Genomic DNA, 17,697 nt, shown 5'->3' on the forward strand with positions numbered 1-17,697 from the left:
ACGATTCAAATTCCAGGTCTTTTCTTCTGCCTCTTGAGTCACTGGAAATTTGGCTGTTCTCTTTCCAGCCTTCAGAGTGGGGGACAGTTGCTCACTGTTGACTTAATGGTTCTGTTTAGCCTTGCCAATATCTACTCTTACACTTTCTTCAGTTCCCTGGTGGATTTTTTTAGGAAGACCTAGAAATGCATGGTTTTTTTTTTCTCTTGAATTGGAAACTGTATTTGAACAGGACCTGAATGGTATCTATGGTCCCTGCTTAACTCATTCAGCAACAGTTCAAAGTTATGGCAGCACTAAACAAGTGGTAATTACTACTGTCCTTGGAGTTTTAGCCATTACAACATCCTGAAATCACATCATTGTAATTTTCAGCCTTCCCTGCTGGCTTTCCAAATGCAAAATCAATGGGGAAGCCAGCAGGAAGTTAGAAGTCACACTTACCTAAGGTCTTGCTTAACAGCAGCAATTGGCACTGCCAAAACTGCTGTCACTAAGCAGTACAGTCACGTGACATTGCACTTCATGATTGCATGGCTTAGTGATGGCCATTCCAGTCCCAATTTCTTTCATAAACCGAGGACTACTTGTTCTCATAGAGAACATTTGGACGAAACAACTAATTCAGCCATCTCTACTGAAACACAAGATGATTTCACACTAATTCCAGGTTGATAAATTTCTTGGATTACACAACATTTGATACCAAGGCATGTAATCTATAGCAGGGGTCCCCAAACTTGGCAACTTTAAGACTTGTGGAGCTGGCTGGAGAATTCTGGGAATTGAACTCCACAAGTCTTAAAGTTGCCAAGTTTGGAAACCTCTGATCTATAGCATGGCTCAACCCAACTACTTGGTTCACACAACAAGCTAAGAAAACAGGCGATTATCGCAACATCCTGAGTCACAAATTCCATCCCAATCCACAGATAGCTTAGCATATTGTATGACTCCATCTCTTCCCCATCATGCTAGTCGAGCTATTGCCCAACTAGGACTATAGATAGCAAGACTGCTCTTATAAAAGAACCAGCTGTATCAGCCATTTTGCAGCGAGGAAATCACAGAACTGTAATCATCTGAACCATCTTGTTCCTTTCCTTGTTTGAAAGCTCAGAGCAGCTGAACAGAGAGAGTCCATTTGTGTCCTATCCAGGCAACAATTACGCCCACATCTTCTCCCCTGCATCCTTGTAGCTGGGCCTTCCATGACATAAACACACACACACATCCAAGAAGATGTCAAAGCACAGATTTGGGCTTAGCATTCAGGCAGTCCCCAGTTCAGTTTTGTAGTCTCAGTTTAAAATTTGCTCAATAAATTGTAGGGACAACTGACATTTGAAGGCACTTGCTTCAGTCGAAGGAACTGCAGACTCATATGACCAAGGGCGTCCACTGCATTAATCAGCGAATGTCCCATCTGCTGTGGTCCATCAGCCTAGGTTATACTATTATTATGGGTGAGTCCTTCAACAAACTAATATGCTCGGCCCATCATGTCTTGGCTTGGATGCTACAGTGCTTGGATTAGTTGGAAGGAGGGACAAAAAAGCTTCACTGATCAGAGTGGTTGGTCTCTCAGGGATCGGGGAAAAGAATCATTTATGGGGCAATTGACTGGACATAATCCATTGACTGCTCTCAGAGAAAGCCTCAGTTTCTTTACTATAGTCTTCCCAACCTGGTGCCCACTAGATATTTTTTTTAGATGACGATTTTCTATTTGAGCTCTGGGGTTCCACCACAGCTGGGGACTGCCAGGTTAGGAAAGGAGCAAATGGGGAGAACGTGATGTCCAAGCCAACAAAATTACACAAGAGCTGGTGCTGCCTTGAAGAGCAAACCGCTGACGGGAAGAGGCACAGTGGTGGGAAGATTGATTTTCATTGGTCAGGTTGACCTTGAAGAAGAGTGGAAGCTCACATCTCCTCCCTTTGATTGCTAAAAGCCAAAGCTAATTTGGGTGTTCCACCCATCAAAGGGAAGATAAAAGAATGACAAGCAGCTTAGAGTCATTGAAAATATTCTTTTTGGGGGTTCAAACAAAAAGGAAGGATGAGAGAAAAAAAAAGGAGAAGAAGAGGCAAATCCTAATTTGAGTTGGGCCAGTACTCCATGCATAGGAGAGTTTCTTTTGCATCACATGTGCATAACATCTGTCAACCTAAGAACCGTTCCTACATGGTATTTTAGAATAGAATAATAAGTTGGAAGGGACCTTGGTGGTCTTCTAGTCCAACTCCCTTCACAAGCAAGAGACCCTACACCCATGATGGCGAACCTATGGCATGCATGCCACAGGTGGCACACAGAGCCATTTGTGCTGGCACGCGAGTCCCAGGTAAACTTACCTCACTGCGCATGTGCGTGCCTCCTAGCTGATTTTTGGCCCGTTTGAGGCTTTTTTCGGCCTCCCAGAGGTTCGGGGGGAAGCCTCCACAGCCTTTGAAGGCCAAAAAACAGGACCGTTTCATCACTTCCTGAATTTCCAGAAATACCGGAAGTGATGAAACAGGCCCATTTTTCGGCCTCCAAAGGCTGCAGAGGCTTCCCTCAAGCCTCTGGGAGGCTGGAAAAGACCTCAAACAAGCCAAAAATTAACTGGGAAGCATGCACAGTGTAGATAAGGGGGCGGCGGTGGGGGAATCGTGTGCGCACGCCTTCTGGGTGCTGGCACACGAGTACAAATACGCACACAATTTTTGGCATAGGAGCCCAAAAAAGTTAGCCACCACTGCCCTACACCATTCCAATCTCTTCTTAAAAGCTTCCAGTGATGAAGCACTCACAACTTCAGAAGGCAAGCTGTTCCAATGGTTAATTGTTCCCACTGCTACGTTGTTTCTCTTTGTTCAGTTTCCATCCATCGCTTCTGGTCCTGTCTTCTGGTGCTTTGGGAAACAGGTTGACACCCTCTTCATTGTGGCAGCCCCTCAACTATTGGAACACTGTTATCATGTCACCCCTGGTCCTTCTTTTCAACAGACTACTGTAAATAAACACAATTCCTGCAACCGTTCTTTAGTGTTTTAGCCTCCAGTCCCCTAATCATCATTGTTACTCTTTTCTTTTAATTAAATTTTTTATTTTTAATATAATAATTCCATCTTCGGTTGAACAGGGTGTTGTCTGGGTACAAGTACCTTTGTTGAACAGTAATCAAAATTTGCAATGTCATTCATTACATTGGTGTTGATTCTACAATATTAAATAGTAATATTCCACATATTAATTCTACAATATTAAAATAGATCATTGTTGCTCTTTTCTGCACTCTTTCTCAACATCGTTTTTATAATATGGTGTCCAAAACTGGATGCAGTATCCTAAGAGTGATCTTTCTAAGACTTTATCAAATGATACTAATACTTCACGTGATCTTGGTTCTATCCCTCTGTTAATGCAACCTAGGATTGTGTTTGCTTTTTTGGCTGCTGCTACACCCTGCTTCTACAAACAAGAGGGTGCTTTTTGGAGGGACCATCCCACTTCCTTTAAAAGCATCTTTGGTTGAGCCAAAAATTCCCAGAAGAGTCCATTTTCTTTCCAAACATGGACCTCCGTGTGTCCTAACTCCATTCTATTCCTTTCACGGGATCATTTCTAAACCTCTTTCTCCTTGAGTTGTGATAGTCTTCGACTTACAAACATTCATTTAGCGACCATTTAATAGCACTGAATAAAGTGGCTGATGATCGGTCCTCACACTTATGGCCATCATCACAGGGTCTCCACGGTCTCACGATCTCAACTCAGGCCCTTAAGAAGTGGCCTGGATATTATGGTTGCAGCATCCCAGGGTCACGTGATTGATATCTGGGATCTTTCCAGCTGGCTTCTGACAAACAAAATCAATGGCGGAAGCAGTGGTGGTATTCAGCCGGTTCGCACCGGTTCAAGCGAACTGGTAGCAAGGATTTGGCATGGGTCACTGAACCAGTAGTAACTTCTGGCTGGCCCCACCCCCGACCCAGTTGCAGGTTGCTTGCTTGCCCCACCCGTCCGATGCTCGCTCATCCTGCCACCTGATGCCCCTTAAGGTATTTTTTTTCTTGCTCCCGACAATCAGCTGTTCCTATGATCAGCTGTGCTGGGATTCCCTTTGCTTCACCCAGGAGGCTTGCCTGAGGCCCAGAAGGTCCAAAAACTGGGGGGAGGGAGGTTGCTGCAAAAAAGCCACACCCACCTAGTCACATGGCCATGCCCACCTAACCACGCCCACAAAACCGGTAGTAAAAATGTTTGAATCACACCACTGCGGAAGCCGATTTGTCTAACAGCTTAACAACCAAAGTAAAAGAAAAAAATCAGGTACAACTCACTTAAGGACTGGATCACTTAGTGACAGATGCTCTGGTTCCAAGCGGAGGACTACCTGTAACTCAGAGCAGTGAAGCAGATGATGGAAGAGGACTGTCTATGCATTATGTATACACATTATGCATCTACAATGGCAAAGCAGCAGTCCAAGAATTCTCCCATTCCATCCCTCATTTTTGGTAAGTATCTGGAGCCTCAGACATCCTTGTATGGCCCACAGAGAGCAATGTTGCAGAAACCTTGGAAAGTGAAATACAGCTGATCTATAAGCTGAGTTAAAATCATCTTGTCTAAATTATGGAGCTTTGAAAATTCACAGGAGAGCTAGTTTCACAAAACCATGCTAACCTCAGATTCTCAAACTACATTAGCTTCACTAAACAAGCATCCTGCTAAACCCAAATCAATATAGCATCATATGCTCTGAGATACATAGGTATCATAGATGGATGGAGAGGGAGAGGGAGAGAGTAAAAGACCAGTAGATAGATGAATGGATGGATGGATGGATGGATGGATGGATGGATGGATGGATGGATGGGCAGGCAGGCAGGTAGGCAGACAGGCAGACAAGTCTGACTCTAGGCATTTCTTGGCCAAGTCAGCCAGCGTTGTCCGAAGAACCAATTTGGTCGTATGGCCAGCATGGCTATATGCCAAAGGTACACGGAATGGAATGCTGTTACCTTCCTACCAAAGTGCTACCTATTTATCTACTTACATTCTCATGCTTTTGAACTGCTAGATGGGTAGGAGCTAGGGCAAGGAATGAGAGCTCAACCTGTTGAATGGAGCTCGGACTTTGACAACTGACAAGCTTAGCATCTTATATATGTGTGTGTGTGTGTATATATGTATATGTATATGTATACTATGCCTATTGTTGTTAGTTGCGAAGTCATGTCCAACCCATCGAGAGCCCATGGACAACATTCCTCCAGGCCTTCCTGTCCTCTACAATCTTCTGGAGTCCATTTAAGCTCACGCTGCCTGCTTCAGTGACTCCCTCCAGCCACCTCCTTCTCTGCCGTTCCCTTCTTCTTCTTTTACCCTCAATCGTTCCCTCTTCTCCAGCGAGTCCTTCCTTCTCATGAGGTGGCCAAAGTCTTTGAGTTTCATCTTCAGGATCTGGCCTTCTAAAGAGCAGTCAGGGTTGACCTCCTCTAGGACTGACCTATACCTATACAAGACACTGAGCTTATCACCTGTCAAGATCCGAGCTCCATGTAACAGGGAGAGCTCCCAATTGTTGACCCAGCTCCTATCCACCTAGTAGTTTAAATATATATACACATACGCATACACACACACACACACACACACACACACACACACACACATCATTGACTGTACCCACAACTGAATGAATCACAAATTATTTAGCTCCATTTTAGCTTAACGTGTTGCGTGAATCCATCAGGGGATTTTCCACAGTGCAGGAAGAAGGCAGGGAGGAAAGAGATCATATCCTAGCACTGATGTGATCCCTACTGAGGATGAAAATGGAGGCGGTGCACAAAGGAAGAGCGAGAGCTCACCTCTGCGATTGCAAAAAGAAAAGGAAAAAAAAATCACGCTACACCAAACGCCTATTTGGAAATCGACACAACTAGCCAAATCCAATTTCTTTGCTGGAGATCCTGACCTAGAGTGGGGAGCAAAGTTGAAAAAAAAAAAACAACAAAAACCAACCCCGTCTTTTAAAAGCAGCCTCCAATGCAAAGAGAAATCAATCGAGGTGGCAAAAGCATTTCCATTATTAAGGCCCCACAACTGCCACTCAACCGTTTGGCAAGGAGGACTTCCCCGTTTTGTGGACAAGGCAGACTACAATCCTAGGTCACTTCTATTATCATTAGTCCCCTGGCACTCCACCAATATCTGAAGGTAAGGCTGTGCTTTTAAGCCTTGCTGCAAGGGAGATAAACTCTAAATGGTCACTCATTAAGTCCAAGAGAATCTTGCATCCTGGAAGGGCTGCCAATATTTTTCTAGGATCTCAAGAACTTAAAGAGTTCTCGATCCACTGAAAAACGGACACAATCACTTTATTTATTATATGCATTCTTTATTGGATTAATGACCTCTTTCATTCTGCCTGAAATTCAAGGCAGCATTTTTTTTACGTGCTTTTGAACCGCTAGGTTGGCAGAAGCTGGGACAAGTTACGGGAGCTCACTCCGTCACGCGGCACTAGGGATTCGAACCACCGAACTGCCAACCTTTCTGATCGACAAGCTCAACATCTTAGCCACTGAGGCCACTGCGTCCCCACGTGTATATATGTATCGATGTATAAATAAATAAATAAATAAATGTGGTTTTTTTTAACCCTACAGCACATCAGGAAAGCTTGGTAGGAAACTCACCTTGTAGGGAAGATGGGCAGCATTAAAAAAATTAATAATAAATTAAATTTAAAAATACATTAAAATAAATAAACTGTCATCACCCTAGCCAGCTCTGTTGACCCTAAGCGCATAGTCACAACCATTCAGCCCAGAAGTCAGGACAGAGCTCTGGATGCGACTTCTACAATATACTCCCCCTTGCCAATCTAAAGAATGATGGCTACGCTGTCCACCAGTTCGATTTGAAGCACGCAGGTTGCTGTGCCACATAGTGAAGATTTCAGTTAAAATAACAACAACGACAATGTCCGGCTCTCTGACCCAAAGAGCGCTGATGGGGAGGTCCCTTTAAGACCAGCCACAATTCTCCAGCACCAAACCTAAGGGAGAAGGGAAGCGAGAAAGCAGAAGATTGAATGACAATAAATGGTCTGCCATTCAGAATGGGAAGGCTCCAACCCAGCCAGCAGGAGAGACTGAAATAGATACTGCAGTCAAAGGAAAGAGAGAAAGGGGGGGTGAGGGGGGAAGAGAGGAGAATTGGCTACTGCAGCAGCCAAGCATGGAAAGCAGGCGAGAAGAAGCTGGGAAAACCCCAGAAGGAGAGATTGGTTTAAACAGGTTTGAACAGATTAACAGAGTTGGAAGGGATCTTGTCGGTCATCAAGTCCAACCCCCACTGTTCGTTGCTCTTGCGCGACAGTGTCTGGCCCCACACCAGAGGTGGGATTCAGCAAGTTCTGACCAATTCTGGAGAACCGGTAGCGGAAATTTTGAGTAGCTCAAAGAAGCAGCAAATCCCACCTCTGACTGGCCCCGCCCCCATCTATTCTCCACCTCCCGAGTCCCAGATGATCGGCTGGGTCTTCTTTGGTTGCCCTGCACAGGAGAACGGAGCTGGAAAGCAGGTTATTGGGGTGGGGAGGGAATGGAGATTTTGCAGTATCCTTCCCCTGCCACCCTCACCAAGCCATGCCTACCAAGCCACACCCACAGAACCGGTAATAAAAACATTTGAATGCCACCACTGCCCCACATCCGTGGTGTTGGCAATCCCAACAGCAGACAGGTGGGACAGACTCAAGTGCCATTGGGGGAGCACTCATCCTTCCCCACCTGGCCCGAAGCCACAGAATCCGGAGAGGTCATTTCTCAATCTCTTAAACGGGAGAGAGCTTCGGAGCATGTGCCAAGTGCGTTCAACACCACAACCTGCAGAACAACACACAGTCCATGGGGCATTTCAGAAGTTGCCCTGAGCAGAGTCCTGCTGAAACCAAGGGACAGGCTCCAAGCAGATGTAAACCCTGGGACCAGTTCTTCACTGAGCTCCTCTAAAAGTATAGTCAATCACAAAGACACACCCATCTTGTAAATGTTGTGGTTAGCCGGTAGCAGGTGCGGATGGCTGAGGAGAGCGAGGACTCAGATGACCATTAAGGAGTGGACTGCTGCCTTCAGAGATTGTGGGGGCTGGCAGCAGCGATGAGGAGGTTCCTGAGGAGCCTGTGCCAAGTGCACATGCATGCAGGGTTACTCGTAGGAAAGAGCAGCTTCAGCAGCACAGGCAACTCAGGAGTAAGGCTGTGAGGTAATGGCCCCTCCTTTAAGAAGATAAAAGCCAGCTGTGAACTGGACATTCTTTGCAGGAAGCAAAGACATTTTGAAACTCGATCCTCGTGAATATTGCAGTATCTTAGTTGGTATTTGAAGACTCTTCTGTTGTAAAATATTTCTAGGTAACCTTATCTGTGATTCTTGGCAGCCTCGCACAGTTTCGGTGAGGCTCATGCTTATCAAAGTTAATTAATTTGCAGCAGCCTTTTAACCAGGGATTCGTAAGAATCATGAAAAGGTTTCTGTTTCCTCTGATTCATGTTTGTTTTATTGGAAAAGGGTTTGGGTCAGAATAATAAACTACCCCACTTTGCATGCTTTGGATTGGCTTTTTGAAGGTTCAGTTGCTAAATTGTGTCCGGGTTGTTACAACCCCATGGACCACAGCATGTCAGGCCCTCCCCCTGTGTAACACATTGGAAGCCATTTTTACTTGGAAGCTTCAAGGCTGCCACATTTAGTGCCTGGGAATTTGGGAGGGGGGATTTCATAGAGAGGTGGAAGACTAGATACAACATTCTTTCTCAGAAAGTCAAGCACATGTTGCCCTGCACCTGAAGAGGAGTGTTTGGAAGGATGTCTCCAGTTGGGATGGCGTTTTGATTGGGCCATGTGATGGGACTGGTGGGTGCAGGGGATGGATCTTGGATTTTTCTTTTGGGAAGGGAAAACCCGGAACCCTCAAATTTGGTTTTTTTCCCAGATGTGCCAGTATGACAACTCTAATAAAATGGAACTTTGAGGAAATGCTTGTCTCGGAGTTTATTGGGTTGGAGTTGGTTAGTTGGAACACTGACATTGACTCAAATCAGCTACCCCGATTTTCATCATCTCCCAGAGTTTGCCCCAAATTCACGTTCTGTCGGGATTCTGGCAGTTACCCACATTTAAATCATGAGTCTCAAGCCAAACTTCCAAAACTTCAAAAGGATTTATTGGGCGTTAAACTGTCCGGCACTGCCTGGGAGTAGCCAACTCTGAGACACATAATTCATTGTCACCCTTGGCCCTGGTTTTCCCCTACCCGCTCTGGGTGTATCGTAATTCATATTCTCCAATGGGACACATTCATAGCCAAGAGTCATCAATCACGCTCTCCAGTTAGAGTTTTGCACAGCATAAACTTCAGTCACCTAGTTACTCTTTTTGAAAACATTTATGGAATGCAGTTTCGGTTTTGCAAGCTGCCGCATTGCTCCCTACTCCCTTTCTGTTGGCAACTCTAAAAAGACCACAGAAATATTTTATGAGTTGACACGTTCATTGCGTCAATGTCCCCATCTAGTTATCCCATCCTCTGATGTTTCTCCTTTGGCCTTCCATCTTTCCCAATATCAGGATCTTCTCTAAGAGGGAAGTCCCCTCTTCTTATTAGGTGGCCAAAGTATTTGAGGTTCAGCTTCAACATCTGTCCTTCCCAAAGAATTGGGTTGGCCAACACTTAGGGATGAGTTTCTAAATTCTGCTGCCCAATTCTGTCTTCGACACCCTAACGTTTCTGCAGAGGTGCTCCTTCCACTCAACACAGGTAGTCTTTGACTTACAACAGTTCAAAGTTACAACGGCACAGAAAAAGTGACTTATGACCATTTTTTCACAGTTGCAACCTTTGCAGCATCCCCGTGGTCATGTGTTCAAAATTTGGACGCTTGGCAACTGGCATGTACTTATGACGGTTCCAGTGTCCCGGGGTCCTGTGATCCCCCTTTTGTGACCTTCTGACAAGCAAAGTCAATGGGGAAGCCGGATTCACTTAACAAGGGTTAGTAACATCAACTGCCATGATTCACTTCACAACTGTGGCAAGTAAGGTGTCAGGATTCCAGCAATCACTCTAATTAAATCATGATTCTCGAGCCAAACTTCAAAAAACTTCGAAGGATTCCTTAGAGGCGACATACTGGCACTGCCCTGTATGTAGTCAATTCTGGCATATGTCATTTACAGTCCCCTGTGACCCTGTTTCCCCCCTTCTCCCCTGGGTGTCTCATAAACCAGATTCTCCAATTGAGCCACATTCACAGGGCTGGGAGTCATCATTCACGGTCTCCAATTAAATATATTCGTGGGCAAAAGCTCTGGTAGTTTAGTTACACTCTTTTAAAGATAAAGAGTTGGAATGCACTTCCACTTTCAAACTGCTGCACGGCTCTTCCAGATTTCCTTCCTCCTCCCCACCCCCCTTTTTATGGCAACTAGTAAAACAGGCATAGGAATGTTTTATGAGTTGACAAAAGGTCTCAAATGGGACAAAACTCACTTAACCAATGTCTCACTTAGCAACCAAAATTTTGGGCTCGGTTGTTATCATAAGTCAAGGACTACCTGTACCTCCTAGTCCAATGATAGGACATGTTAGGAGAATAATCATGTTGGTCATTTTCAGTGCAGCTTCAATTGCATTTCAATTTCAATCGGCATTTCAATTCCAATTGGCATTTCCATTGCCAGTTGTTTAGCTGCCCAATCAGGTTGGAAAAACCAGCTTCAAGCCCAACAAGTAGCAACTTTTCTAGCCATTTCCTCTTTCCTGGGAGCATCCTTCTGAAAGCTTTCTCAATCCCATCCGCGAGGGCGTGGTCCCAATGAATGAATTTGGAAACAGTCCCCTCCTCTGGCTGCAAATTCCCAATCAATGAATGCTGATGTAACCACTAGCTGCAGGCAGAACATCCTGGATCCAAGTCTTCATCGTCATCGTAACTCAAGGGCTCTTGCCTCCTGCCAGCAAACCAGACCTTCTTCTGCAGAAACGAGGAGAAGGCTGCAGAGCACGAATGGCCATGGACAAATCGCTGCCACTAACCTACTTTGCAAGGATGGGCTTGTACTGTGTAGACCAAAGGGGGATGGACTTTTTTTTATAATAGAAGACCCTTACTAGTAAGAGCCAACTCAAGGGACTGCCAATGGTCAATGATAAGCAATCAGGTTGCTTCCTTTTTTAAAAACCCTTCTCTAAAATGATGATTGATGATGTTGATGATAGAGAAGGAGAAAGAGGAGGAGGAGGAGGAGGAGGAGGAGGAGGAGGAGGAGGAGGAGGAGGAGGAGGAGGAGGAGGAGGAGGAGGAGGAGGAGGAGGAGGAGAAGTTATCTGTTTTTTAATTTATCTAGTTGTTTTCCCCATCATCAAAACCACAAACTATAAAAGAAGAAGAAGCTATCTGTTCAATCGTGTCCAATTCATGCCAATTCCACAGATCAGCTCTCTCCAACGTTTCCTTAATTTTTTTTTATTGGTTCTTTCAATTGTTGGGTTTTTGTTTTTTGTTTTTGCTCTGGTCGGTGTCAACTTTGATGGCATCTCCCCACTTTTTTTTCCGGGTGGCCTCGTTTCCTTTTACTGCTGACCGTTCCAAATACAACTGCCTTTCCCGGCGAGTTTGATCAATGGTGGACCAAAATACGCGCTGCAAATTGATTCACAAAACGCCTCCCTCCCAAGAAGTAATATTCCCCTTGTATCAACACCATCCTCGGTCATCTAGCTTTGGATCCTTCTCCCCAATCCAACCCTCCCAGCTGCTCAGTTAATCCCCTTTTCCTATTTGCCTAACCGCCCCAGGGAACCCAAGGGTCTCATTCCAAACTGTTGGATAACTGGTTCCACCCCCCCTTTCCCAAATTATTTCCTATCTCCAGTTTGGGTATCAAAACCTGAGCTTGTATTTTGCCTACTTCACGGATACGTAGAATGATGAAGATAGCGCCCCAATTTTGGGGGGTGGGTGGGTGGAGCTACATCCACACCTTCCACTGGAATCCTGCCATCCCCCAAGACCTTAAAGTATGGTAGAAAAGACCAAGAAGACCCCCCCACCCAAAAAAACCCTAATTTCTGCAGCAGACGCCCAAGAAACCTCCAAGACGTTCTCCCAGTCAAGATTAGAATCCATCCATTATTCCAAGGCAGATTCGCCTCTGCATGCGAACATTTCATCGAGTTATTTATTACCCGTAACAGTCAAGAATCGGAGAATTCCCTAGCCCTTTTTTTTTGCCAGAAGAGATCCATAAACCTTGCCACTTCCTTGAGCATTGGGAATACTGTTTGTTTGTTTTTTAAAAGCAAACACCTGTCGGATTATGAGAGATCGCGGAACGTCCCAATGGAAAGAAGGAAGATGTGGGTTGAATTGCTTCATCGGCCAACGGTAGCCCCGCAAAACATCGCTTACCTACTCTGGCCATCCGCACTCCTGCTCCCAATTCTGGGAAGGGCAGAGTAAGATAGAAGAACGCCCCCCAATTCTCATTTGCTCCTTCCACAAATCCACCCCCCATCCTACCCACCCACTCAACGACCCACCCGGGCTTCAACATAGCTAATTCTAAATGATGGTTATTATTTTTAGCCCTTCAATCCATTCCTCCTCCCCCTTTTTTTTTTTTTTTTGCAGGGAGGGAAGTGAGAAAAATGTAAGATCTCCCAAGCTGGAAAGTCCAACACACAGACAGAGGGAGACACGCACCCCTTCTTGTTAGACAGGGGTTTAACGTTCTTGATATGATTGGATTGCTTATTGTACCCTATGACTATTATTAAGTGTTGTAGCTGATGATTATTGACTATTGATGAATGTATCTTTTCTTTTATGTACACTGAGAGCATTTGCACCAAGACAAATTCCTTGTGTGTCCAATCACACTTGGCCAATAAAGAATTCTGTTGTATTCTATTCTATTCTGTTCTGTTCTGTTCTGTTCTGTTCTGTTCTATGTTCTATTCTCTACTCTATTCTATTTTCTATTCTATTCTACTCTATATTCTATTCTATTTTCTTTTCTATTCTACTCTATATTCTGTTTTCTTTTCTATTCTATTCTCTACTCTACTCTATTCTATTCTATCGTATCCTACTCTCTATTATATTCTATACTGCACTCTACTCTACTCTACTCTACTCTACTCTACTCTACTCTACTCTACTCTTCTCTTTTCTTCTACTGTTCTCTATTGTTCTATTCTATTCTATTCTATTCTATTCTATTCTATTCTATTCTATTCTACTCTACTCTACTCTACTCTACTCTACTCTATTCAATTCCTATTTCTATTCATATTTCTCTTCTTAAACCCGGTTAGATCCAGAACAGAATCGAGATTTGTCCATTCGGATCAAGCCCGCGCTTGGGATCGCGACGAAGAAAGGAAAAACTCGCCCCCAAAGGTATCTTGAGCCGCATCGGACTGACGCGGGACGGGAGAAATCGCAGCCCCCTCCAACCCCCCCACCCCCGCGCCCTCTGCGGCTCGCCCCCCTCCCTCAAAGGAGCGACCCCACCCACCCACTCCCCCAGCCCAGCGCAGAGCGGGGACGCCCCGGGCGCCGAGGCGGTCGGGTTTCTCCCCCACCTTCGTTGTGCGCGGAGAAAGCTTCCTCCACCCGGGGGCACGGGGGGAAATTCGTGGGAAGCTTCCCCCACACCCGTGGATGATGGACGGAACGGGGCTGGGGAAATCCCTGCCAAGCCGGGGGTGGCCAACGAAGCGGGCCGGAAAAAAGGGACCAGGATGCCGTCGAGTCGTCCGCGAGAGAAGCCTTCCCCGTCCCCGGTCCAGATGGCTCCACCTGCCTCGGCATCCGACCGGAGAGAAGCCCCGACGGCGCCCGGAGCGAAGGGCGGGTTGCCTTGCCCCAAAAGCCATCGGGAGACACCCACACCACCCACTCCTCTCTCCCTCCCCACGAGCGATGGCTCTCAAGCCGGGATGCCCGGCCGGCGCTTGAGCCGCGCTTACCTCGACGCCGACGCCGACGCCGCTGCTCCCGCTCCCGCTCTCCGGGCGTCTAAGCCGGGCGCGCTCTCTTCGCCTCTCCCGCCCCGGGTGGCAGCCAAGGGACGCCGCCAGCGGCGAGGGAAAGCCGCGCCGTCTCCCGCGAAAGCGCAGCGGCTCCGGGTGAAGCTGGGAAGGGACCTCCCTTCGGGGCGGGAGCAGAGCCCTCCGAGGGGGGCGGCGCCCACGCGTGGAGCTAGGTTTGGGGGGGTGGGTGGGGTTTTTTCTTTCTTTTTTTTTGTGAATGTGAAGAGCGCTGGGCAGCGCGCTTGTGAATGGAGAGAGGAGGGGTGGGCGGGGAGAAAAGAGGGGTGGGGACTCCGCCCCCTGGCTCCGCCCCCCTTCTCTTCTCTTCCCTCCCCCCCCCCCCCCCCCCCCTCTCTCTCTCTCTCTCTCTCTCTCGTTGCTTTCTCTTACTTTCCTGGAGCAATTAATGCTCTCCAAGTGGCGTCATGGCGTTGAAATGGAATCGGACCATTAAGGCGTCCCCGCAGGGATCTCCGGCTCTCCGCGCGCCCGCCGTCCGCTCCTTCCAACCGGGCTGCCTGCCACGCGAAGAGCCAGCGGCGGAACCGCACGAATTTCCGAGGCTGGGGCGGCTGGGAGGAGGTGGGGGGGAAGAGAGAGAAAGATAGAAGGGGTAAGGGAGAGAGGGAAAGAGAGAGGGAGGGAGAGAGCGGGGTAGGGAGGGGGAGAGGGGAAGGGAGAAGGGGGATATAGAGAGAAAGAGAGAAGGGGGAGAGGGAAAGAGAGAGGGGAGAGAGAGGAAGGGAGAGGGAGGGATATAGAGAGAAAGGAGAGGGGGAGAGAGAGAGGGAAAGAGAGGGAGGGGAAGAAAGAGGGAGAGAGGGGGCAGGGAGGGAGAGAGGAAGGGAGAGGGAGGGGGAGAAAGACAGAGAGAGGGGGTAGGGAGGGAGAGAGAGGGTGAGGGAGAGAGGGAAAGAGAGAGGAGGGGGAGAAGGAGGGGGAGGGAGGGAGGGAGAGGAAGGGAGAGAGGGGGGTAGCAGGAGAGAGAAAGAAAGAGAGGGGAGGGAGAGAGAGAAAAAGGGGGGAGAGAGAAAGGGAGGGGGAGAGAAAGGGGGGAGGGAGAGAGAGGGACTCCCGTTCTCCAGTCTTGCAAAACAGGACCAAGTCTCATCAGATCAATTGTTTTGATATTATTATTATTATTAATTATTAATTATTATTATTATTATTATTTCCCCCCAAGACTTTGATCTTGTCTTTGAACATGGGCAAAGTCCCCCATCTCCGTCCCAAGTGATGGGGGGGGGGGGAAGAGCTTGTAGGTTGGAAACAACTTGAAAGTAGTGACAAATAAAATAAACAAACACACACACACACACACACACACACAGCACCTGAGTTCTCAGCACAAGTACACTGTTGGAGTGCTTTAAGTGCTCCGATCAATTGGCTCTCCTGGGGTCTCAAAGATCAGACAGTTTATAATCCTGGAACATGTTGCGGCCCAAGAGAAGGCCGTTGGAAAGAAAAGGAAGAGAACTTCTGAGCATAGGCAGAGTTTCCCAGAAGGGAAAAAACAGAGGGGGGGGAAAAGTGTCCATGGGGTAAGAAATCTCAAAAGCTGGCTTTGAAATCCACGACAGCTATTTTTAGCGCATGGTTAGAACAGCCCTGTCTTAACCCTTTTTTATTCATGGTTTATTGAACAAACCACAATTGTTTGGTTGTCTACAACATGCTAAGCCATAAGCCTTGGTTTACAAAGTTCCTGCCGAAAATTAAACAAACTATGTTGTTATTAGCATTGGAAAAGATCTTTAAGCAGAAAATAAGAAAAGACACACTCTAAAACTGCACGTCTGCTTGAGAGCCAGTATAATGTGCCTTATACATATATAATGTGTAAGGTACATTATTAGTAGTTATTAAGTAGTTATTAAATGTAAGAATAGTATTTAAATAGTATTTAAGTATTATTAAGAATAAGAATACTGTTCCAAATATGCTTTTTCCAAAAGGCAACTGGACTTTAAGTTTTTTTTTCTTTTGAAGACATTTCACTTCTCATCCAAGAAGTTTCTTCAGTTCTAACTGGCTGATGGGGTTGGTGGAAGGATTTATACTCCTTGCAGACAGCTGGTCATTTGCATTCTCCTGCATCTCAAATGGAAGCACAAATGATTCCTGTAGTCTGCATTTTTTTCTGTAGTCTGCAATTTTCCATTTCCCACCAGCCAGTCAGAGCTGAAGAAGCTTCTTGGATGAAAAGCGAAATGTCTTCAAAGAAAAACCAGAAAAAGCATCTTTGGGACAACCAGGACATGGGTGGCTGAGAATCTCCATAGACAATAAGAATACTGAGATCTGGATTTGGGTCCATCCTCGGTCATAGATATACTTATAAGTGGCTTCGGACCAGTTTCTTAAACTGTCCTACCTCGCAGAGTCGTCGTGGGGACAGAATGAAGGGAAACCCCTATGTAGAAAAAGTGGAATAATCTTTCTCCATCATCACAGCCATGGTAACTTAAGAGCAAAACTGTTTCTGGTTAGAGCATCATCTATATAATGACATTATGGTACTTATGTTAGTAATATAATACCAATAGAAAACTCAACTCCTTTCCTTTCTTTCTGCAAGTGAGCAGGTCACATCTAAAAAGAAAGAAGCAGAAGGATGAGGGTGGGAGGGAAAATCAGACACCAGGTTTAACAGATTAACAGAGTTGGAAGGGACCTTGTAGGTCATCTAGTCCAACCCCCTGCCCAAGCAGGAGACCCTGCCTACACCATTTCTGACAGATGGCAGTCCAGTCTCTTCTTGAAAGCTTCCAGCGATGAAGCTCCCACACCTTCTGAAGGCAACGTCTGTTCCATGGGTTGATTGCTCTCACTGTCAGAAAGTTTCTCCTTATTTCCAGGTTGAATCTCTCCTTGTTCAATTTTCATCCGTTACTCCTTGTCTGGCCTTTGGGTGCCTTGGAAAATGGCTTGACCTCTTCTCCCTCTCTGTGGCAGCCCCTCAAATATTGGAAGACTGCTCTCCTGTCTCCCCCGGTCCTTCTCTTCACTAGACTAATACAGGACCAATTCCTGTAACCGTTCATCATATGTTTTAGCCTCCAGTCCCCTAATCATCCTGGTTGCTCTTCTCTGCACTCTTTTCTAGAGTCTCAACAGGTTTGGAGATTCAGTGTCTGGACCAGTGGTTTCTCAACAACTTTAAGAAGTGTGCAGAAATCTTCAGCCAGGATTCTTAGAGTTGAAGTCCAAACCTTTGAAAGTTGCCAAGGCTGAGAAATGCTGGACTGCTAATGAGCTGGGTGCAGAATCTGAACAGATGATCCAGATTCTATTTTGTGTGTATATTTGTCTGCATACAACTTCCCATCCTGTGTGATTTTTATTGTCATGCATGTTAGCAAGACAGTCGAAGAAAGACGCACATCCTCTACTTTTGGCAGGTTTGTTTTGCATAATGATTCGTAAGGATTTTGGTCCATAGTTATTGAGAAGTAAACTGCATTGAGTTCAATGAGATGAGCGTTCTCATTGTAGTATTTTGCAGCCACTTAACTGGAGCATCTTCTGGAGAGTGAACGAAAACTTCTCTGTTCGTTTCTTGAATCAGCATCTCAAGGTTTAGCTGCAAAT

Source organism: Pseudonaja textilis, chromosome 12 (assembly GCF_049901715.1).
Source record: "Pseudonaja textilis isolate UNSWEBS1 chromosome 12, rPseTex1.2, whole genome shotgun sequence".
Lineage (NCBI taxonomy): Eukaryota > Metazoa > Chordata > Lepidosauria > Squamata > Elapidae > Pseudonaja > Pseudonaja textilis.